The sequence below is a fragment of the Gorilla gorilla genome, chromosome 1, assembly GCF_029281585.2.
Source record: "Gorilla gorilla gorilla isolate KB3781 chromosome 1, NHGRI_mGorGor1-v2.1_pri, whole genome shotgun sequence".
In the NCBI taxonomy this organism is placed as follows: Eukaryota; Metazoa; Chordata; class Mammalia; order Primates; family Hominidae; genus Gorilla; species Gorilla gorilla.
Window position 1 is genome coordinate 32,363,845 of NC_073224.2, and position 25,756 is coordinate 32,389,600.

A 25,756-nucleotide genomic window follows, 5' to 3' on the forward strand; every position below is an offset into this window, starting at 1 on the left:
TACTCTGTGTATGCACGTTACTGGTATCTCTTCCTCTTCTTATGAGGGCATCAGTCCTACTGGATTACAGCCTCAGCCTATGACCTCATTTATCTTTAATTTACCTCCTTAAAGGCTCTATCTCCATAAATAGTCACACCGTGGGGTAAGGCTCAACCTATGAGTTTTGAGAAAGACAATTCAGCCCATAACACTGACCAATTCCTCTATTAATTGGCACATAAAGTTTGTTTGTTGATCAATTTAACTACACCTTTCAAAATAACCTTAATTTTTGTAAAGATGATTTGCATACATCATATATATGTAACAGAAAAAAAAATGCAATGTATAGAGGGAAATGTAATTCCCCAAATTCCTTCATGCCAAACAAATCACTGTTAACATCTGGTAAACATTCTACGTAGCTATATGTAAATAGACAGAAGGACAGATAGGTAAGTAAGTAGGTGGAACAATACATAGATATGAGATAAATTCTTTTCTTGGTGAAGGAGGTGTCAGTGAGTGCTACTCTATTAGTTCCTACAAGAGCTGATTGTTAAAAAGAGCCTGGCAACTCCCCACCCTTGCTTCCTCTCTTACCATGTTATCTATGCTCACACCAGCTCCCCTACACATTCTACCAGGAGTGGAAGCAGCCTGAAGCCTCACCAGATGCAGAAGCCAATCTTAAACTTTTTAGCCATCAGAATCATGTACTGAACAAGCCTATTTCTTTATAAATTACCCAGTCTCAGGTATTCATTTACAGCAACACAAAACAGACTAAGACACCTTCTACCTCTTGTTCCCTCTTCTCTTCTCATCCCCAAGGAGACACTGATCCACATCATGTTACTATAGATTCATTTGCATTTTCTAGAAATTTACATAAGGAAATCATAGTGTGTACGCTTTTTTCCCTAGACTTCAAAACTCAGAATAATTATTTTGAGAGTTAAACAGCTAGCTGCAGGTATCAATAGTTGGCTCATTTTTATTGTTGAATTGTATTTAACTGTATAGATATAACACAATTTATTTATAGAACTATCTTTTGATAGGCAGCTGGATTGTTTTCATTTTCGATTTTTGACTATCACAAGTAAATATTTGTGTACAAGTCTTTTTTTTTTCAGACAGAGTCTCACTCTGTCACCCAGGCTGGAGTGCAGTGGCAGGATCTCAGCTCACTGCAATCACCGCCTCCTGGGTTCAAGCAATTCTCTGCCTCAGCCTCCTGAGCAGCTGGGATTACAGGTGCCTGCCACCATGCCAGGCTAATTTTTGTATTTTTAGTAGAGACGGGGTTTCACCATCTTGGCCAGGCTGGTCTTGAACTCCTGACCTCAGGTGATCCACCCACCTCGGCCTCCCAAAGTGCTGGGATTACAGGCGTAAGCCACCGCACCCGGCCTGTGTACAAGTCTTTGTATGGATATGTGCTTTCAATTTCTCTTGAGTAAGTTTTAGGAGTGCAGTGATAGGATCACATGGAAGGTGTGTGTTTGACATTTTAAGAAACTGCTGAACTGTTTTTCAAAGTGGTTGTACCATTCTGACCAGTAATGCATAAGAAATCCAGTTCTGTCATATTTTTACCTTTATGGATGGGGGTATCTTTTTAAATTTAGCCTTTCTATATAGGAGTGTAATGATTACTCATTATGGTTTTAGTTTGAATTTCCTTAACGACTAGTAATGTTGAGCATATTTCATGTGCTTATTTAACATCCATATATCCTATTTTGGGACATATCTGTTCAAATTGTTTGTCCATTTAAAAGATTGAGTCTTTAATTTTCTTATTATTGAGTTTTGAACATTCTTCACATATTTTAGGAATAAGTCCTTTATCATATGCAAATAATTTCTGTCTGTGGCTAGTCTCTTGATTCTTTTAATAGTGTCTTTTAAAGAGCAGAAGTCTTAAATTTTGGTGAAGTCTAATTTATTGTGTTTTATGAATTGTACATTGTCATATCTGAGAAATCTGCCTAATCCAATATCACAAAGAGCTTTTCCTATGTTTTTATCTAGAGTTTTATAATTTTATGCATTACATTTAGATCTCTTATCCCTTTTGAGTTAATTTTTGTGAATGGTGTTTGGTGTGGACTGGAGTTCGATTTTATTCTCTGTGTGTATCCAATCGACCTAGCCTTGTTTTTTGAAAAGACTATATGTTCTTCACTGAATCACCTTTGCCCCTTTGTCAAAAATCTCTTGTCCGTATACATGTGTGGGCCTATTTCTAGAATCTATTTTGTGTCACTGATCTAATTCTCTAATTCTCTGTTATTTTACCTGTATCACACTGTCTTTATTACTGTAGCTTTATTCATAATAAATCTTACAGTCAGGGAAGATTAGTCTTTCAACTCTTTTAAAAACACTGTTTTGGCTATTATAATATGAATTTTGAAAGAGTGCATTTCTACAAAAAAAAGTTTCAACTGGGATTTCATTGAATCTAAGACCATTTTGAGGAGAGTTGTCATTTTAACAATACTATGTTTTCTAACCTTTGAACAAGGTATATCTGTCTGTATTAGGGTTCTCCAAAGAAACAGAACCAATACAATGTCTCTGTCTCTCTGTCTCTCTCTCTCTCTCTGTCTCTCTCTGTGTGTGTGTGTGTGTGTGTGTGTGTCTGTGTGTGTGTGTGTGTGTGTGTATAGGTACATATAGACAAAAACACAGAGAGAGGGTGAGGGAGAGATTTATTATAAAAAATGGGCTTATGTGATTATGAAGGCTGGCAAGTCCAAAATTTGCAGGGTGGATCCACATGCTGGAGACCCAGGAGAGCCAGTGCTGCAATTCCAGCCTCAAGAATGTTTACTGTAACACCAGAAAGAACCTATGTTGCAGATGAAGTCTGAAGGCAGTCAAGTAGAGGATTTTCTCTTGCTCAGGGAAGAAGTCTTTCAACTGACTGGGTGAGGCCCACCCACATTAGGGAAGGCAATCTGTTTTATTTGGTGTACAAATTTAACTGTTAATCTCACCCAAAACAACCTTGCAGAAACATCCAGAATAATGTTTGATTTAATACCTGGGCACTCTGTGGCCCACCCAAGTTGACATATAGAATTAACATATTCTTCATATATTTAGAGTTTTGATTTCTTTCAGCAACGTTTCATCATTTTTGGTGTACAGGTTTTATACATCTTTTGTCAAACTTCTCTCTAAATTTTCAAGTTTTTGATGCCATTGCAAATTGTATTTTTGTTTCAATTTCCAATAGTTTGTTCCTAGTATGTATAAATGCATTTGATTTTTAAAAAATAAGTATCCAGAAAACTTACTATACTGATTCCTTTAATGTCTGACTTATCAGGTCAAGGTCAAGTAGATTTTTTGTAGATTCCATCACATGTACATAGAAAATCATGTATCCTGAATATAAAGACAGTTTTACTTCTTTTTTCCAATCTGAATTTCTTTAATTTCTAAGGAATGACAGAATAAATCCATTTCTACATCTTTAAATTCTTCTGTAAGTGAACTTTTGGTTAGTGTTCTGAAAAAGGTTGTGTAGATATTCTGTTTTCTTATCTAAATTTTAAGCTGTGTGAAATAGGGCAGGAACATATATTCTTTTTCATTTAGAGTTCATCAAAGTTCTCTGTACAAGGCGGATGCTCAGTACCTTTATGATGACCAACCAGCCTAGTCAGTATTGTGCAGAATACAAATGAGAGAACTCAATTGCAGGCTGCTAAATTAAATATAAGCAATGTATTTTGTTTCTATTGAAAGCCACTTAAAAAAACATTCTCGGTGAGAAACATCAATCTATCTTTTTTCATTAAATTTATAAAGTTACAAAACTGAAGAGACAATATATTTTATTCCACTTTGTTCTTCAGTTGCATGTACAAAGTCCCAGGAAATAACTGGAGAGCAATGTCTATAATTCAAACTTTCCATCTTCTGGGCTATAACACGGTAGTGTTTAAGAACAGAAGCCTTGATTCTATGCTTGTGTTTAGAACCCCAGATCTCTTACTAAATAGCATTAATATTTTGAGCAAGACAACTTTTATGTACCACAATTTTCCAGTCTGTAAAATGGAAATAATAATACAATTTTACATTTAAATTGAGACTCAGTGTTCTGGCACAAGGATTATAGAAACAACTATAAAAATGTTAAAATATGTATGTTTCCAGTCTGAACATTTAGTAATATATTTATTTGCTCTGACAAAAATTAATTGAATCTTCATTTTTTCTGTTTCTCTGTGGCATATGCATTTGTTTAAAGGCAGATCCAATTTCTTTTGGATGAAATAATTTTGCCTCAACTTTTAAGTATATGCAAGTCTCAAGTATCTTGTTTTACAAAAACCTTTTTCTAAATTGTTTAGAAATTTGACACACAGCAACCTTATAAAACATTTAAAAACAGTTGTAATGTGCATAGTCTGTTCAATAAGTATAGTTGTTCAGATTATGGCCAAGGGAAGATTCAAACTGAAACCCCAATTTTTTTTCATTATATTTTGTGGTCTAATTTTTCCGAAAATGCACACACACATACATACACATAGCCCCGGGCAGCTAGAAAAGAAACTCTTTTTTGTTTCAGGACTAAGATTTCTACAGAATCACATATATTCTTCAAGCTGTAGCATCTATCATGATTCATTACATTTTAGTTTTATGGGGCCATCTTTTCTAGTAGACCATGAACTCCCTGAAAATGAGTTTCAAGTCCTATTTATTTTATTTATTTTATATGCCAGTCGCATATTGGTGTTTCATAAAGGTTTGTTGCACTCAATTCTTACAAGATTTTGTTGTTTTCTTTGGAAGATGATAGGTGTCTGGGGGTGAGCTTGGAGAGAAACTTCCTTCTCTCTTCATGTCACTTCTCTGCCTTTATTTTCTATAATCTGATAGTAAAGATAAAGTTCTACATTTGTTTTGTGGTGAGTCTTTCAGTGCACAAAGAATAAAGTCTGATCGATCTTAATTTTCAGATTACTTGGTGTGAGATGTATGTATCCATGATTAGGGATGTCACCTGAAGAACCAGTTCCTTGGCTGAGGAGCAGGAAGAAGATTGACCACATGTGGCAGTTTATTCTCTTTCCATTTATTCACTTCACACCAACCAGCGTTGTTCCTGAAGCTCACATTTTAGGGGATCAAGCATGGGAGTGTGTGTGGGGTGGGGACTGTGGTCAGAGGCAGGTCCATGAAATGAGAGTCAAGATAAAGGGGAAAGAGAAAATCTGAACTTGAATCAGCTCATAATGAAATGTAATAGTGCCTCTGTCATCTTGTTGCAGGGCTTGTTCCTGGAAATCCTTTTAATGCAGCCCCCACAATGATGAATAAATGATATGATGGGTCAAAGTCTGGCTCATTAATATGAACAGTCATAATTGCATTAAATTAAGAGGAAACTTGAGAGTTGATGTTTCCTAAGGCTTGGACAGGTCGGGATAGGGCAGAAGCATGAAGGGAAATGTTCCCTGGCCCATTCTGAAGGCCAGACCATGCTGAGATTGGTGCTCCTCAAAACAGACCCTAACGAAGTTACCATAGTAAAGAAATGGTGTCATTGCCAAAATAGTAGTCATGGGCTTAATTTCAGAGATTAGGGCTTGCACTGAACAGAGGGGAAAGTCACTTGGTAGACTTGGGCACTGTGGATGGTCAAGAGAAAAAGGGCCAAACAAGAGCAGTAGATGTGGCTGGCTCAGGCATTTTACTGCTTCCCAATCATATGCTCACTTCCTGTTGTAGCCCTGGGTGCATTTTCTACTAGTATTAAGGTTAACAGGACTTAAATAGCCCAGATATTCTACAAGTATTAAGGAAATGCATTCACAGTTATAAATTCAACAGCTACAAGAGGACTAATGTAACTCTTGCCACTTTTATCCTAGTAGCCTGGCATAGACATATCAATACAATGTGATATACCTAAGAATGAATACCATGAGTGTATTTTATTTCAAGGGTAACAGGACCCTAAGTGTATGCCATTGGCAACCTAAACATGCCCCTGTATAGCACATTTCTTACCCGTGCATAAAAAGCCAGAATCGTTATGGGCATATGAACGTGAATATTACTGCTAATATGTCCATGGATGTGCTTATTAATGCTGATGTTATCTAATTTACACCCAATAAATAAACATATTCTTTATGAAATGGAGAAAAATGTTCTCTTGCCCTCTTTTCTCCACGTTGGACGCCAGCAATTGAATCACTCTGACCTTGTTTTGTCACCAAATCTCCTTCTCTGATTCTGACTCTGACTCTCTTTTCTACTTTTAAGGACTCTTGCGATGACATTGGGCCCATCCACACAATTGAGGATGAACACCCTATTTTAAGGTCAAGCAATCAGCAACCTTGAATCCATCTGCAAACTTAATTTCCCTTTGCCATGTAATGTACCATATACACCGATTCTGAGGATTAGGAGGGAGACACCTTCGGGGGACCATGATTCTTCCTACCATACTCTGGATATTAGCAGGAGGGGTTTTTGTGATCTAGGCGGGCATTCTAGCTCTTTCTCAATCCTTGATTATGCTGTTTAAACAGAGGATTGCTCTCTCTTTGAATACCTGAACTGATTGTAGTCTTCAGTTTTATTTGATGCAGACAGCAATGGATTGGGGAGGGGGGTGGTGGTAATGCACATGATGGGAAGGTGGCTACTATAAAAACTATGCAAATTATGAAATTGTTAAAGTAACTACTTTTCAACCCAAAGCAAAATAAAATAAAACATTTTCCTATATTGGTAGCTTTGCATGGTAGTTAGTCCCTCAAAATTCTTAATTCTGATATTTTAAAGTATTTCCTCCATAGTTAGAGATTCTACAGGTGATAAAAATTCATGTCTTTTTTTTTTTTTTTTTTTTGAGACAGAATCTTGCTCTGTCACCAGGCTGGAGTGCAGTGGCGCGATCTTGGCTTACTGCAACCTCTGCCTCCTGGGTTCAAATGATTCTTCTGCCTCAGCCTCCCGAGTAGCTGGGATTACAGGTGCACGCCACCAAGCCCAGATAATTTTTGTATTTTTAGTAGAGATGGGGGTTTCACCATTTTGGCCAGGATAGTCTCGTTCTCTTGAACTCATGATCCACCCGCCTTGGCCTTTCAAAGTGCTGGGATTACAGGCGTGAGCCACCACACCCGGACACTCATCTCTATTTTTAAGGATAAGACTACCATAAATATTCCACTCTTAATCCTGGAACAGATACAGTTTGGATTTTTAAAGGAGTACAGCAATTCTCAGCAGACTATAAGCTGACTTGAGGTAGAATGACATTCTCTCTCTTAACCCTGTTTTATTTACCCCTCTGCAAGTGATACTCAGACTGTTCTCTGGAGCGGGTAAATCCCTGCAACCCCTACCACCAACACTGGCCTCTCTCTTCCACAGCATAAAGCCCTGTGGTGAAAGCTCACAAAATTTTGCTCTGGAAGGGGCCATGGACGTTATTTAGGCAAGTACAAGAGGGCCCTGGAGGAAGAAGGTGAAAAGAAATCTTCTTGCAGGATTATGCTGAGCAGTGGGAGTCCACGGCCCATGCCATAGGGGCTCATTCCATTGTCTCCTTGTCTTACTTTTATTTAAAGAGGTCATCATAAAAAGTGGTATTTTAGTCCATTTGGGTGGCTATAACAAAATTAGCTTAGACTGAGCAATTTGTAAATCATAGACATTTATTTCTCACAGTCCCAGAGGTTGGAAAGTCCAAGACAAGAGCACCAGCAGATTCAGTGTCTGGTAAGGGGCTGCTATTTGCTTCCAAAATAGCACCTCTTGCTGAGTTCTCACATGGCTGAAGAGCAAGGCAGCTCCCTTCAGTCTCTTTTATAAGGGTACTAATCCCACTCATGGTGTTGGAGGCCTCATGACTTAAGTACTTCCTAAAAGACCCCGCTTTCTAACACTATTAGTTTCCACCATATGAATTTTGGGGCAAAACTGATATTCAGACCATAGCAGGTGGTTTTAATTTCACATCCCCTAAGAGGTTTGTAATGTAAGATAAGAAAGGGTGAAAAATTGCTGATTTGGTCTAATCCCATCATTCTGAAAAAGCTTCAGCCTTAAAGACAACACTTAACGAAAGTAACCAAGGTAATAGGTAGCAACGGCAGATACTCAGGCTCATACACATTTCTCTGCAATGAGAAAGTAGCACCCCTTTTTCCTAGTGCTTTTTCTCCTTAAAGTATGCTTCCTCCCCTGCTGATGATTTCTTAAGACATGGGAATATAAGCAAATTGTTCAATGGAAAGTCGTAAAATATTTAGAACCTCTTATTAACTATGTGTTCCACGTTTGTATATTTTAATTATTTTTACAATGTAAGAAACTTTATAAGAAAAGCCAGGAACTCCTGCAATTTGTTTTTAACTCATTTTTTCTAAGAGTTTTAAACATACATTTTTTAAACATTTTTAAACTTTTACTTAAAAAAGTAAACTCTGTTCTTTTCCTGGACATACAAGAAAAGTAACTTACTGAAGAGTATATGAAACAATATCTCAGGTCCATAACGAAAAACAGAAAACTGACTTTTCAAGTCCTTGTGGGTAGTTATCAAAATAAAATATAGCATTTTACTAAGTATTCACCATAAAATATGTTTATCACAATGCCCTTGTAATTTTTATATTCTCAACATTTACTTAAAGCAGAATATATTGTAATGTCAACATTGAAGTGCTCAGTTGAAACCGTCCTTTCTTTTCTCTAGTGTGCCTCAGTTGAGACCTATATGAAAGTAATACATGTACTCATCTTCATAGGCTTAGTTCCATCTGAGCAGCGTTTGCCGTTTTCTCTCCTGCTCTCTGCTTGCATCTTCGTGGTGATACGTTACTTGTCTAGTCTTACCTTAATTTAGATAGCTATTGGCAAACTATGTTCCACAGGCCAAACCCAGTCCATAAAGTGTTATTTTATTTTTATTCCATGTGGTTTGTTTATAATTTTTTTCTTTCAACTTTTATTTATATTCAGGAGGTATATGTGTAGATTTGTTACATGAGTAAATTGCATACCACTGGGGTTTGGCATACAAATGATTTTGTCACCCAGACAGTGAGCATAATACCTGATAGGTAGTTTTTCAACCCTTACCTCCTTCTCATCCTCCACCCTCAAGAAGACACTGGTGTCTACTGTTCTGCTCTTTGTGTCCATGTGTAGTCAAGGTTTAGCTCCCACTTATAAGTGAGAACATGGAACATGTGGTATTTTGTTTTCTGTTCTTGTGTTCGTCCACTTTCGATAATGGCCTCCAGCTACATCTATATTGCTGCAAATGACGTTATTTTATCCTTTTTTTTTATGGCTGTGTGTATTCCATGGTCTATATGTACCACATTTCCTTTCTTTTCTTTTCTTTTTTTTTTTTTTTTTTTTTTTTGAGATGGAGTCTTGCTCTGTGACCCAGGCGGAAGTGCAGTGGCGCGATCTTGCAGTGGCTCACTGCAACCTCTGCCTCCTGGATTAAAGTGATTCTCCTCCCTCAGCCTCTCAAATAGTTGGGACTACAGGCATGCACCACCACACCAGGCTCATTTTTGTATTTTTGGTAGAGACAAGATTTCACCATGTTGGCCAGGCTGGTCAAGTGATTCACCAGCCTTGGCCTTCGAAAGTTTTGGGATTACAGGCATGAGCCACCACACCCGGCCCCACATTTTCTTTATCCAGTCCACCACACCAGTGATGGGCATCCAGGTTGTCTTCATGTCTTTACTGTTGTGAAAAGTGCTGTGATGAACTATGCATACATGTGTTTTTCTGGTAGAATGATTTATATTCTGGGTATATATCCAGTAATTGGATTGCTGGGTTGAATGGTAGTTCTGTTTTAAGTTCTTTAACAAATCTCCAAACTGCTTTCCACAGTAGCTGAATTAATTTACATTTCCACCGGCAGTGTACAAGTATTCTTTTTTCTCTGCAACCTCACCAACATCTGTTATTCTTTGACTTTTTAATAATGGCCATTCTGACTGGTATAAGGTGGTATCTTATTGTGGTTTTGATTAGAGTTTCTTTAATGATTAGTGATGTTGAGCATTTTTTCATATGCTTATTGGCTGCATGTATGTCTTCTTTTGAAAAGTGTCTGTTCATGTCCTTTGTTCACTTTTTAATGGGGTTGTTTGTTTTTCGCTTGTTGATTTGTATAAGTTCCTTATAGAATCTGGATATTAGACCTTTGTTGGATGCATAGTTCACAAATATTTTCTGTCATTCTTTAGATTGTCGGTTTACTCCGTTGATGGTCTCCTTTGCTAAGCAGAAGTGCTTTAGTTTAATTATGGCCCAGTTATAAATTTTTATTTTTTTTGCAATTGCTTTTGAAATCTTCATCATGATATCTTTGTGAAGGCCTATGTCCACAGTGATATTTCATAGGTTTTCTTCTAGGGTTTTTATAGTTTTAGGTTTTATGTTTAAGTCTTTCATCCATCTTGAGTTGATTTTTGGATATGGTGAAAGGAAGGGGTCCAGTTTCAATCTTCTGCATAGGGCTAACCAGTTATTCTAGCACCATTAATTGAAGAGGGAGTCCTTTCCCCATTGCTTGTTACTATTGACTTTGTTGAAGATCAAATGGTTATAGGTGTGTGGCTTTATTTCTGGGCTCTCTATTCTGTTCCATTGGTCTATGCATCTGTTTTTGTAACAGTGCCATGCTGTTTTCGTATACAAAGTAGCCTTGTAGTATAGTTTGAAGTTGGGTAGTATTCTTTTTCCTTAGGTTTACTTTGGCTATTCAGGCCTTTTTTGTTGTTTAATTCCATGTGAATTTTAAAATAGCTTTTTTCTAGTTGTATGAACAATGACATTGGTAGTTTGATAGGAATAGCACTGAATCTGTATTGCTTTGGGCAGTATGGTCATTTTAACCATATTCTTCCTATCCATAAGCATGGAATATTTTTTGATTTGTCTTTGTTGTCTTTGATTTCTTTCAGCAATACTTTATAATTCTCACTGTAGATATATTTCACTTACCTGGTTAGCTGTATCCTGTAAACTGAAGTTTCAGGATACAAAACTGAAACTGAAAACTGAAGTTTTCCATCCATTCTAGGAGACTTTGAGCAGAGACTCTGGGGTTTTCTAGGTATAGAATCATATCACCTGCAAAGAGATCTAGTTTGACATCCAGTCTTCCTATTTAAATGTCTTTTATTTCTTTCTTTCGCCTGAGTGCTCTGTCTATGATTTCCTGTACTGTCTTGAATAAGAGTGGTGAGGGTGGGCATTCCTGTCTTGTTCTCATTCTAAGGGGGAATGCTTTCTGCTTTTGCCCATTCCGTATGATGGGAAGCATGAGGTTGGCTGTGGGTTTCTTATAGATGGCTCTTATTATTTTGAGATATGTTCCTTTGATGCCTACTTTTTTGAGGGTTTTTAACATAAACGGATGTTAAATTTTATTGAGAGCCTTTTCTGCATCTATTGAGATGATCATCCTGTTTTTGTTTTTAGTTCTCTTTATGTGATGAATCACATTTATTGATTTGTGTATGTTGAAGTGAACTTGCAACCCAGGGATAAAACCTACTTGATCATAATAGATTAGCTTTGCAATGTGGTGCTGGATTCAACTGGCTAGTATGTGTCTATGTTCATCAGGGACATTGTCCTGAAGTTTTCTTCCCTCATTGTGTCTGTGCCAGGTTTTTTGGTGTTTTTGTTTGTTTGTTTGTGGGGGTGGGGGAGCGGGCAGCGTTTTGCTCTTGTTGCCCAGGCTGGAATGCAGTGGCACCATCTTGGCTAACTGTAATGCCTGCCTCCTGGGTTCAAGTGATTCTCTTGCCTAAGCCTCCCGGGTAGCTGGGATTACAGGCATCCACCACCACACCCAGCTAGTTTTTGTGTTTTTAGTAGAGATAGGGTTTCACCATGTTGGCCAGGCTGGTCTTGAACTCCTGACTTCAGGTGATTCACCTGCCTTGGCCTCCCAAAGTGCTGGGATTACAGGTGTGAGCCACCATGCCCGGCCTGTGCCAGGTTTTGATATTAGAATGATGCTGCCCTCATAGAATGACCTAGGGAGGCATCCCTTCTCCTCAAATTTTTGGAATAGTTTGATAGGTTGATACCACCCTTCTTTATATGTCTGGTATAATTCAGTTGTGAATCCATCTCTTCCCGGACTTTTTCTGGTTGGTAGTTCTTTAATTACTGATTAGATTTCAGAGCTCGTTATTGGTCTGTACAGATATTCAATTTCTTCCCGGCTCAATCTTGGAAAGTTGGGTATTTCCAGGAATTCATTCATTTCTTCTAGGTTTTCTAGTTTGTGTGCAAATAGAGGTATTTGTAATAGTCTCTGAGAGTTTTATGTATTTGTTTGTGGTCAGTGGTAATGTCACCTTTGTCATTTCTGATTGTGTTTATTTGAATCTTCTCTCTTTTTTTCTTTATTAGTCTAGCTAGAAGTATATTAATCTATTTATTCTTTAAAAGCGCAAACTTTTGGTTTCACTTATCTTTTGTACGGGTTTTTATGTCTCAATTCCATTCAGTTCAGCTCTGATTTTGGCTCTTTTCTGCTAGCTTTGGAACTGGTTTCCTCTTGTTTGTCTAGTTTCTCTAGGTGGGATGTTAGGTTGTTAATTTGAGATCGTTCTACCATTTTGATGTTGGCATTTAGCACTCTAAACTTTCCCCTTAATAATGCTTTAGCTGTATCCCAGAGAATCTGGTATGTTTGTTTTTATAAGTTTCAAACAATGTCTTTATTTCTGCCTTAATTTCATTCTTTACCCAAAAGTCATTCAGGAGCAGGTTGTTAGTTTCCATGTAAATGTATAGTTTTCAAAAATCCTCTTGGTATTGATTTCAATTTTTATTGCACTGTGGTCTTTGAGTGTGGTTTGTATGATTTTGGTCTTTTGAGTTTGTTAGGAATTGCTTTATGGCCGAACAGGTGGTCAATCTTGCAGTATGTGCCATGCGCAGATGAGAACATATATTCTGTTGTTTTGGGATGGAGTGTTCTGTAGATATCTGCTGGATCAAGTTTAGATCCTGCAGCTTTGTTAGTTTTCTGCCTCAATGAACCGTCTAACCCTTAGAGTGGGCTGTTGAAGTTTCCCACTATTATTGTGTGGTAATTTAAGTCTCTTTGCAGGTCTATAATAACTTGTTTTATGAGTCTGAGTGCTCCAGTGTTTGGTGCATATATATTTAGGATAGTTGTCTTCTTGTCGAATTAAACACTTTATCATTTTGTAATTCCCTTCTTTGTCCTTTTTGATCACTGTTGGTTTAAAGTTTGTTTTGTCTGACATAAAAATAACAATCCCTGGTCTTTTTGTTTTCTGTTTGCTTGATAAATCTTTCTCCATTCCTTTTCTTTGAGCCTTTGGGTGTCATTGCATGTGAGATGGGTTTCTTGAAGAGTACATGCAGGTGGGTGTTACTTTTTCATCCAACTTCCCACTCTGTGCCTTTTAAGTGAGGCCTTTAGCCCGTTTACTTTCAACATTAATATTGCTTTGTGCGGATTTGATTCTGTCATTGTGTTGTTAGCTGGTTGTTACGTACAACTGATTGTATAGTTGCTATATTGTCAGTGGGATATGTACTTAAGTGTGTTTTTGTGGTGTCAGATAACAGCTTTTTGTTTCCACGTTTAGCACTCCTTTAAGGACCTCTTGCAAGGCAGGGTGTAATGAATTCCCTTAGGATTTGCTTGTTCAAAAAGGATTTTATTACTCTTTTGCTTGGGAAGCTTAGTTCAGCTTGATATGAAATTCTTGGTTGGAATTTCTTTTTCTCAAGGTTGCTTAATATAGACCCACAATCTCTTCTGGCTTGTACAGTTTCTGCTGAAAGGTTTGTTGTTAGCCTAATGGGGCTCCCTTTATATGTGACCTGCTCCTTCTCTCTAGCTGCCCATAATATTTTTTCTTTCATGTTGACAATGGAGAATCTGATGACTATGTGTCTTGGGGATGGTCATCTTGTACAGTTTCTTGCAGGGTTTCTCTGAGTTTCCTAAATTTGCATGTCAATTTTCTAGCGAGGCTTGGGAAATTTTAGTGGACAATATCCCTAAATATGTTTTCCAAGTTGCCTGCTCTCTCTCCTTCTCTTTCTGGTATGCCAGTAAGTGATAGGTTTGGTCTCTGTACATAATCCCATATTTTTGGAGGTTTTGTTAATTTTTTAAAAACGCTTTTTTCTTCATTTTTTTCTGAGTTGATTCGAAGAACTGATCTTCAGGCTCTGAGATTCTTTCCTCAGCTTGGTCTCTTCTGTTGTTAATACTTTGATTGTATTATAACATTCTTGTAGGGAGATTTTCAGCTCTGGAAGATTAGTTCAATTCTTTCTTAAAATGGCTATTTTACTTTTCAGCTCTTGCATCATTTTATTGGATTACTTGGACTGAGTTTCAGCTTTGTCTTGAATCTCAATGAGCTTTGTTGCCATCATAGGGTGTTTTTATACAGCCTATATGCTAAAAATAGTTTTTAAGTTTTTACATTAAAAAATCAAAAGAAGATTTTTTGATATGCAATTACATGAGAATCAAATATTCACAATAAATATTTCATTGGCACACACTCATACCTATTTGTTTATATATTGTCTGTGGCTAATTTCCTGCTACAGGATAGAGTTAGGTAGTTGTAACTCTGACTGTGTGGCCTGAAAAAATGACAAAAGTTATTATCCGGCCCTTTAGAGAAAAAGTTTGGTGACCCCTGATTCGGACAATTTGATTCTGAAACTTATCTGATTATTCCTACATCCTTAAATTATGCTGTTTTTCAAAAAATTTTTTTAAATTAAGCTACACATATAATTTCCAACACTGGGTTTATGACACATTCATGTGTCAGGATTCTGGGGCTCCCTGACTCATTTATTGTATCTAGTGGTAATCCTGGAAGATGGGCCCATATAGCTATCAAGTGGGGATTTGGATATTTTCATAAAGTGAATTATGCAACAGAGAAATAAAGTGTGAGGTCCACTACCTCAGAGATAGAAAATAAATTGTTATATCTCTAGACAGACTTTGCAAGAACCCAGGGAAAATTGGGGACAAAACGACAACTTTAAGTAGTCTTCAGCAAAGAGATGACAATTGAAGACATAACAAAAATGTAATTAAAACCCAAGAATGTATACTCCAAAATGGACTATTTACATACAACCTAGAACAGATCCTCTCTCTACATTATAGTACTTTTCTGAAAAGGCTGACTACATCATTTATCATTTTCTGGAAGTGAAAGGATGATGGTTCTGGTTGTTACTCATCTACACTGACTTTTCCTTTTGCCAGGAATAGTTTAGGGTGGAGAAAACAAACACTGGGCAGAATTGAAGAAGGAGGCATAAGAAGGGAAGCTAACTATTCTGGGCACATTCCTAACCTTTGTTGATGACTGCATGGAAAGCAACTTTTACATTCTCTAATAATTCATTTCCAGTATTAAAATAAATGCCAGGCCAGCAGCTTGATCCAATGTAGTATTTCCAGATCTTTGTGATTTGGTGCCCCAGTGTATCAAAGAGAAAATCATTAACTGCCTCCTAAGTGCAAAGCTGGCACTTTAGACTTTTCTCTCTCTTTCTATCAGGCTATAAGAATTTAACATTGTGAGTAGCCTGAGGCCAGAGATGTCATTTTACTCATATGTGTTTCATACTCACCCTAACCCCTAGCTTAGCATATGGCAATGATATCATATGCCTGAAGGAATTAATTGTCTGGTTTATCTGCCTGCTGTGAAACCACTAGTTTGTTACCTTAATAGATAAATAATTCATTTTTTGTGTGTGAACTTTCAATTTTTTTGTTCTTGTTTGTTTCTCCCCAGGAATAATGTATTACAGTCTTCCATACCATTAAAAAATTCTCTTTTACATCTTATAGGCTGCCATTTAGACATTCTGTCCTCACCATCTCTTTCCAAACCCTAATCTTTCATATGAAAAATGAACAATAATTGAATGCCTACATGCTCAGCTCATTTTCAAACTTTCTAATCTCCTATTTACCTCTTGGCCTCTTATAACTTGGGTTCCACCATTCCTTAGTCCTATTCTCAATTTTTTCAGAATTTTCTATTTCTTTTCATGTTGGTTGTATTCTTTCTATAATTTTCTTTTTTTAGCTTTTTAATTATTTTATAAAATATAGGCTTATTATATTAACTCTTTAAAAATCAAAGCTTTATTTTATTGAAATAATATTTAGACATGGATTAGAAAAAGATAAATATAAGTAGTATAATGAAGAACAATAGTTTTCTATGTTTTTCCAGATCCTGCATGTTTACTGCTCATCAGAGGAAACCACTTTCGCCCCCTTTAGATATTTCCTATGGTATTTGTCTTATATTTGAAAATAATAAGGATGTTTGGATGTATGGTCATTTCTCTATTTTTTTAGTTTTTGATGTTACCTATTGGATCTCTACTTTGAAAGATGAGGCATTAAATCTTTTATCTAATTTACAACTCATTTTCTTAGTTTTCATCTTCCCAAAATAGTTACATCACACATTTGATTATTTATTCTTTTACTAGAATATAGAACATTATGCTCAAATGTAATCCCAAAATCTCTGCCAAAAATTTAAACCATCTTTCAATATGGTCAAACAAGACAAGTTATCTTTCTGTCACATTATTCTTTTTTTTTTTTTTTTTTTTTTGCTTCAGTAAATCTCAAATTTTTTTTTTTTATTATACTTTAAGTTTTAGGGTACATGTGCACATTGTGCAGGTTAGTTGCATATGTATACATGTGCCATGCTGGTGCGCTGCACCCACTAACTCGTCATCTAGCATTAGGTATATCTCCCAATGCTATCCCTCCCCCCTCCCCCCACCCCACCACAGTCCCCAGAGTGTGATATTCCCCTTCCTGTGTCCATGTGATCTCATTGTTCAATTCCCACCTATGAGTGAGAATATGTGGTGTTTGGTTTTTTGTTCTTGCGATAGTTTACTGAGAATGATGTTTCCAATTTCATCCATGTCCCTACAAAGGACGTGAACTCATCATTTTTTATGGCTGCATAGTATTCCATGGTGTATATGTGCCACATTTTCTTAATCCAGTCTATCATTGTTGGACATTTGGGTTGGTTCCAAGTCTTTGCTATTGTAAATAATGCCGCAATAAACATACGTGTGCATGTGTCTTTATAGCAGCATGATTTATAGTCATTTGGGTATATACCCAGTAATGGGATGGCTGGGTCAAATGGTATTTCTAGTTCTAGATCCCTGAGGAATCGCCACACTGACTTCCACAATGGTTGAACTAGTTTACAGTCCCACCAACAGTGTAAAAGTGTTCCTATTTCTCCACATCCTCTCCAGCACCTGTTGTTTCCTGACTTTTTAATGATTGCCATTCTAACTGGTGTGAGATGGTATCTCATTGTGGTTTTGATTTGCATTTCTCTGATGGCCAGTGATGATGAGCATTTTTTCATGTGTTTTTTGACTGCATAAATGTCTTCTTTTGAGAAGTGTCTGTTCATGTCCTTCGCCCACTTTTTGATGGGGTTGTTTGTTTTTTTCTTGTAAATTTGTTTGAGTTCATTGTAGATTCTGGATATTAGCCCTTTGTCAGATGAGTAGGTTGCAAAAATTTTCTCCCATTTTGTAGGTTGCCTGTTCACTCTGATGGTAGTTTCTTTTGCTGTGCAGAAGCTCTTTAGTTTAATTTAATTAGATCCCATTTGTCAATTTTGTCTTTTGTTGCCATTGCTTTTGGTGTTTTGGACGTGAAGTCCTTGCCCATGCCTATGTCCTGAATGGTAATGCCTAGGTTTTCTTCTAGGGTTTTTATGGTTTTAGGTCTAACGTTTAAATCTTTAATCCATCTTGAATTGATTTTTGTATAAGGTGTAAGGAAGGGATCCAGTTTCAGCTTTCTACATATGGCTAGCCAGTTTTCCCAGCACCATTTATTAAATAGGGAATCCTTTCCCCATTGCTTGTTTTTCTCAGGTTTGTCAAAGATCAGATAGTTGTAGATATGTGGCATTATTTCTGAGGGCTCTGTTCTGTTCCATTGATCTATATCTCTGTTTTGGTACTAGTACCATGCTGTTTTGGTTACTGTAGCCTTGTAGTATAGTTTGAAGTCAGGTAGCGTGATGCCTCCAGCTTTGTTCTTTTGGCTTAGGATTGACTTGGCGATGCGGGCTCTTTTTTGGTTCCATATGAACTTTAAAGTAGTTTTTTCCAATTCTGTGAAGAAAGTCATTGGTAGCTTGATGGGGTTGGCACTGAATCTGTAAATTACCTTGGGCAGTATGGCCATTTTCACGATATTGATTCTTCCTACCCATGAGCATGGAATGTTCTTCCATTTGTTTGTATCCTCTTTTATTTTGTTGAGCAGTGGTTTGTAGTTCTCCTTGAAGAGGTCCTTCACATCCCTTGTAAGTTGGATTCCTAGGTATTTTATTCTCTTTGAAGCAATTGTGAATGGGAGTTCACTCATGATTTGGCTCTCTGTTTGTCTGTTGTTGGTGTATAAGAATGCTTGTGATTTTTGTACATTGATTTTGTATCCTGAGACTTTGCTGAAGTTGCTTATCAGCTTAAGGAGATTTTGGGCTGAGACAATGGGGTTTTCTAGATATACAATCATGTCGTCTGCAAACAGGGACAATTTGACTTCCTCTTTTCCTAATTGAATACCCTTTATTTCCTTCTCCTGCCTAATTGCCCTGGCCAGAACTTCCAACACTATGTTGAATAGGAGTGGTGAGAGAGGGCATCCCTGTCTTGTGCCAGTTTTCAAAGGGAATGCTTCCAGTTTTTGCCCATTCAGTATGATAATGGCTGTGGGTTTGTCAGAGATAGCTCTTATTATTTTGAAATACGTCCCATCAATACCTAATTTATTGAGAGTTTTTAGCATGAAGGGTTGTTGAATTTTGTCAAAGGCTTTTTCTGCATCTATTGAGATAATCATGTGGTTTTTGTCTTTGGCTCTGTTTATATGCTGGATTACACTTATTGATTTGCGTACATTGAACCAGCCTTGCATCCCAGGGATGAAGCCCACTTGATCATGGTGGATAAGCTTTTTGATGTGCTGCTGGATTCATTTTGCCAGTATTTTATTGAGGATTTTTGCATCAATGTTCATCAAGGATATTGGTCTAAAATTCTCTTTTTTGGTTGTGTCTCTGCCCGGCTTTGGTATCACAATGATGCTGGCCTCATAAAATGAGTTAGGGAGGATTCCCTCTTTTTCTATTGATTGGAATAGTTTCAGAAGGAATGGTACCAGTTCCTCCTTGTACCTCTGGTAGAATTCAGCTGTGAATCCATCTGGTCCTGGACTCTTTTTGGTTGGTAAACTATTGATTATTGCCACAATTTCAGCTCCTGTTATTGGTCTATTCAGAGATTCAACTTCTTCCTGGTTTAGTCTTGGGAGAGTGTATGTGTTGAGGAATTTATCCATTTCTTCTAGATTTTCTAGTTTATTTGTGTAGAGGTGTTTGTAGTATTCTCTGATGGTAGTTTGTATTTCTGTGGGATCGGTGGTGATATCCCCTTTATCATTTTTTATTGTGTCTATTTGATTCTTCCCTCTTTTTTTCTTTATTAGTCTTGCTAGTGGTCTATCAATTTTGTTGATCCTTTCAAAAAACCAGCTCCTGGATTCATTGATTTTTTGAAGGGTTTTTTTGTGTCTCTATTTCCTTCAGTTCTGCTCTGATTTTAGTTATTTCTTGCCTTCTGCTAGCTTTTGAATGTGTTTGCTCTTGCTTTTCTAGTTCTTTTAATTGTGATGTTAGGGTGTCAGTTTTGGATCTTTCCTGCTTTCTCTTGTGGGCATTTAGTGCTATAAATTTCCCTCTACACACTGCTTTGAATGCGTCCCAGAGATTCTGGTATGTTGTGTCTTTGTTCTCGTTGGTTTCAAAGAACATCTTTATTTCTGCCTTCATTTCGTTATGTACCCAGTAGTCATTCAGGATCAGGTTGTTCAGTTTCCATGTAGTTGAGCGGCTTTGAGTGAGATTCTTAATCCTGAGTTCTAGTTTGATTGCACTGTGGTCTGAGAGATAGTTTGTTATAATTTCTGTTCTTTTACATTTGCTGAGGAGAGCTTTACTTCCAAGTATGTGGTCAATTTTGGAATAGGTGTGGTGTGGTGCTGAAAAAAATGTATATTCTGTTGATTTGGGGTGGAGAGTTCTGTAGATGTCTATTAGGTCCACTTGGTGCAGAGCTGAGTTCAATTCCTGGGTATCCTTGTTGACTTTCTGTCTCGTTGATCTGTCTAATGTTGACAGTGGGGTGTGAAAGTCTCCCATTATTAATGTGTGGGAGTCTAAGTCTCTTTGTAGGTCACTGAGGACTTGCTTTATGAATCTGGGTGCTCCTGTATTGGGTGCATATATATTTAGGATAGTTAGCTCTTCTTGTTGAATTGATCCCTTTACCATTATGTAATGGCCTTCTTTGTCTCTTTTGATCTTTGTTGGTTTAAAGTCTGTTTTATCAGAGACTAGGATTGCAACCCCTGCCTTTTTTTGTTTTCCATTTGCTTGGTAGATCTTCCTCCATCCTTTTATTTTGAGCCTATGTGTGTCTCTGCACGTGAGATGGGTTTCCTCAACACAGCACACTGATGGGTCTTGACTCTTTATCCAATTTGCCAGTCTGTGTCTTTTAATTGGAGCATTTAGTCCATTGACATTTAAAGTTAATATTGTTATGTGTGAATTTGATCCTGTCATTATGATGTTAGCTGGTGATTTTGCTCGTTAGTTGATGCAGTTTCTTCCTAGTCTCGATGGTCTTTACATTTTGGCATGATTTTGCAGTGGCTGGTACCGGATGTTCCTTTCCATGTTTAGCGCTTCCTTCAGGAGCTCTTTTAGGGCAGGCCTGGTGGTGACAAAATCTCTCAGCATTTGCTTGTCTGTGAAGTATTTTATTTCTCCTTCACTTATGAAGCTTAGTTTGGCTGGATATGAAATTCTGGGTTGAAAATTCTTTTCTTTAAGAATGTTGAATATTGGCCCCCACTCTCTTCTGGCTTGTAGGGTTTCTGCCGAGAGATCCGCTGTTAGTCTGATGGGCTTCCCTTTGAGGGTAACCCGACCTTTCTCTCTGGCTGCCCTTAACATTTTTTCCTTCATTTCAACTTTGGTGAATCTGACAATTATGTGTCTTGGAGTTGCTCTTCTCGAGGAGTATCTTTGTGGCGTTCTCTGTATTTCCTGAATCTGAACGTTGGCCTGCCTTGCTAGATTGGGGAAGTTCTGCTGGATAATATCCTGCAGAGTGTTTTCCAACTTGGTTCCATTCTCCCCATCACTTTCAGGTACACCAATCAGACGTAGATTTGGTCTTTTCACATAGTCCCGTATTTCTTGGAGGCTTTGCTCATTTCTTTTTATTCTTTTTTCTCTAAACTTCCCTTCTCACTTCATTTCATTCATTTCATCTTCCATTGCTGATACCCTTTCTTCCAGTTGATCGCATCAGCTCCTGAGGCTTCTGCATTCTTCACATAGTTCTCGAGCCTTGGTTTTCAGCTCCATCAGCTCCTTTAAGCACTTCTCTGTATTGGTTATTCTAGTTATACATTCTTCTAAATTTTTTTCAAAGTTTTCAACTTCTTTGCCTTTGGTTTGAATGTCCTCCCGTAGCTCAGAGTAATTTCATCGTCTGAAGCCTTCTTCTCTCAGCTCGTCAAAGTCATTCTCCATCCAGCTTTGTTCCATTGCTGGTGAGGAATTGCGTTCCTTTGGAGGAGGAGAGGCGCTCTGCGTTTTAGAGTTTCCAGTTTTTCTGTTCTGTTTTTTCCCCATCTTTGTGGTTTTATCTACTTTTGGTCTTTGATGATGGTGATGTACAGATGGGTTTTCGGTGTGGATGTCCTTTCTGTTTGTTAGTTTTCCTTCTAACAGACAGGACCCTCAGCTGCAGGTGTGTTGGAATACCCTGCTGTGTGAGGTGTCAGTGTGCCCCTGCTGGGGGTTGCCTCCCAGTTAGGCTGCTCGGGGGTCAGGGGTCAGGGACCCACTTGAGGAGGCAGTCTGCCGGTTCTCAGATCTCCAGCTGCGTGCTGGGAGAACCATTGCTCTCTTCAAAGCTGTCAGAAAGGGACACTTAAGTCTGCAGAGGTTACTGCTGTCTTTTTGTTTGTCTGTGCCCTGCCCCCACAGGTGGAGCCTACAGAGGCAGGCAGGCCTCCTTGAGCTGTGGTGGGCTCCACCCAGTTCGAGCTTCTGGGCTGCTTTGTTTACCTAAGCAAGCCTGGGCAATGGTGGGAGCCCCTCCCCCAGCCTCACTGCCGCCTTGCAGTTTGATCTCAGACTGCTGTGCCAGCAATCAGCGAGATTCCGTGGGTGTAGGACCCTCCGAGCCAGGTGTGGGATATAGTCTCGTGGTGCACCGTTTTTTAAGCCGGTCTGAAAAGCGCAATATTCGGGTGGGAGTGACCCGATTTTCCAGGTGCGTCCGTCACCCCTTTCTTTGACTCGGAAAGGGAACTCCCTGACCCCTTGCCCTTCCCAAGTGAGGCAATGCCTCGCCCTGCTTCGGCTCGCACACGGTGCGTGCACCCACTGGCCTGCGCCCACTGTCTGGCACTCCCTAGTGAGATAAACCCGGTACCTCAGATGGAAGTGCAGAAATCACCCGTCTTCTGCGTCGCTCACGCTGGGAGCTGTAGATGGGAGCTGTTCCTATTCGGCCATCTTGGCTCCTCCCCCACATTATACTTCTAAAAGACATATCTTGGAACCCTCAGTCCTTCTGTTCTAATTTGTTCTGGTTGTTCTCTAGACTGCCCGAAAAGGGAAGTCAATAGAAGATCTATAATCTTCCTATCCCTCCTAGGGACACCTGAAGCAACCTTGACCTTGGACTAAAACACTGTGAAATGATGCCTGCAATATAAACACAGCTAAAAGATATATGAAGATTCAATGGAAATCACTGTATATTGATTACTGACCCAGGAATGCATTCAATAGGATGTACCTAGAATTTTTATTGTAAGTAAGTCTGCAATTCATAGATTAATGGGCTATAGCTGCACTGGTAGTGGGAATTAGTCATGTAGTCAAAATATGACTATGTGAGAAGATTTATAAACTGAGTGACCCAAAAACTTAGCAGCTTTCCCGTGCTAGCTTGCATCACACACAGAAATTAACCCAACACAACAAAAATGGGTAAGAGGCATAGGAAGCTGAGTCTTGTGGATTAGGGGACTCCCAGATATTGACAAGATAAAGGCTGTATGTGGCTCCCTTCTTGTGTTATTTGACAGTCATTACTAATTCCTGTGTTTCCTCTGAGTCTAATTAGCTATCTGGGTCTTTGTGATCACACACACAGCCAATATTCTGTTTACTCCATCAATGGGAATTATCCTCATCTTTCTACTGTGCTGAATTCCCTCATTTGTTTAAGAGTATAGACTCCAGAGAACAGTTTCCTGGGCTTGAGTCCTGCTACCACTTACTAGATGTTGTATATTACTTAGTTTCTCTAGCCTGAAATTTGCTCATCTGTAAGTTGGGGATAGTAATATTTTCTATCACAGTAGACTGCTATGAATGAATTACATGTGTAAAGCATTTAGAAAAGCACATGACAAAATAGAACTGTGTAAGTAATAGCTATAATTAAAGCATACTCTCAATAGTTTCATGAGAAAAGATATATGAGAGATATATATTTTAAACCATCATGCTGAACACTTTATTCTCACATCCTATTTGACATGATAATTTAGCAGATTGGGGAATTGCAAGTTGGGAAGCACTTTCCCTCAAGTTTCAAAAAGTGTTTTTCCATTATTTCTAGTTTTTGTTGTTGTTTTTGAGAAGATCAATGTCACTTCAACTCTCAAATCCTTTATAAAGTCTTTTTTCTCTCTAAATGTTTAAAAATGTCTCTTTGCGCATGGTGTTGCAAATTTTACAATGGCGTGTCTTATTATTAATCTTTCTCCTTCATCTTTTGAGCATCCGGTCAACTTTTTTAACCTAGAATTTAATGTTCTTCAATTTCAGATTTTTCGGAGTTATTCTTTCATTATTCCTGCTCTGTTGTCGTTGCTGTTGTTTTGCATTTTCATTTCTTAAATTTTTATTAGTCATATATTGGCTTCATAGATTAATCTCATTTTCTTATCAGTCTTTCTTATTTTTCACCCATTTTTCCTACTTTCTTAAGAGTTCTTTTACTTCAATTTCTTGCTCTTCTATTATAATTTCTATTTCTCCCTATATATTTCTAATTTCCAAGGGCTATCTTTTTAGTTCTCTAAATGTTCCTCTTTATTGTGTCTTGTTCTTGCTTCATGGTTCATAGAAAACTGTGTGTTTATACATATGTTTATACGTGTATATAAAGTAACACATGTAAACATACACACAGATAAGCACTCATGGCTTTTTGAGTTAAATGTTTTCCTCAAATATCTAAGGATCTTTGGCCATTTGTATTTCAGAGTGAGGCCCTACAAAGACAATTGGAACCTATGGTAAATGCATCAATGGTGAATATAGTAAGTACTACACTTACTCTTTTATAAACTGAGGCTATAAGAATTGAAAAGGGCATGAGGTAAATTTCTAGATGCTGTTAATGTTTTTCTATTTCTTGACCTGAGTGATGATTGTAATAGTTTCTTTCTTTGTCATACTTCATTGATCTGCATACTCATGATTTGCATTTTTTTCTATATCATATTTCAATACCTCAACAAAAGGCAGATTATCAAGGGCCTTTGCCAAGAAGTTGGCTTCATTATATGATAATTAACCAGAAAAGGGTTTTTTTTTTTGGTGGGCGGGGTGTTATTAATTGAGGCAATCCAAGTATTGCTGTTGATCTAATCTCTTGGACAATACCTTATACCATAATAGTGGCCTAAGTTCTACCTGGGTATGTAGGCTAAGAATAAACTGCATTGTACTGGAAGCAAAATGGGGAGAGGAGCTAGACTTAGAGCCATTGTTAGTGGTTTTCACATAAACTCTTGTTTTTGGAGTGGCTCCCTGTCCTCAATACATCCTGGATACCCTGAGTTCAGTTTCTTATGCTCAACCACTCTGGAGAATCAACCACTTAATCTCCCACCCCACTGGGAATGGAATATGCCTGTTGGCTGTATGGAATCGATATAGGAAAGGATATGGTGGTTTAATACTTTATTTATTTATTTTTTCAGAATCTAAACCAGTCCTTCTGTATTCAGACCCACTGTTACCCCCACCTTCTAAGGCACCAGCCACCTGCAATTATTGAGCCTTTCCTAGACAGAGTTGTGAAATTTGGCTGTATTTTTGGTGTTGCCATGCATGCTGTTACCTTCTTCATAATATTGGGTCAAGTATCACTTTTGTTCCTTTGTTTTCCAGCTTTTGAAATGTTGCTCTTCTCTTCTTAACTGTTCTTTTTGTTTGGAAGTTTCCTTTTAATCCTTTCACTGTCATTCTGGTTATGTTTTAGGAACAATCAGAAGTAACTGCATGTTTTCAATTTGCTCTGCTTGAGTAGAAGTGTTGATTCTCCCTGTTTCTCATCCCACTTGTCCTCGGATTTGAGCTCACACTTTCCCCAGACTTCAGTGACTGCATTCATAATGTTGACTTCTGATTCTAGTCCTCTAGCCTTGACCTCTTCAAATTTCTAACCTTATGTTCCAAATGTGTTCCATGTGAGTGAATCATAGGTCCCTCAGATTCATCTTGATCATAAT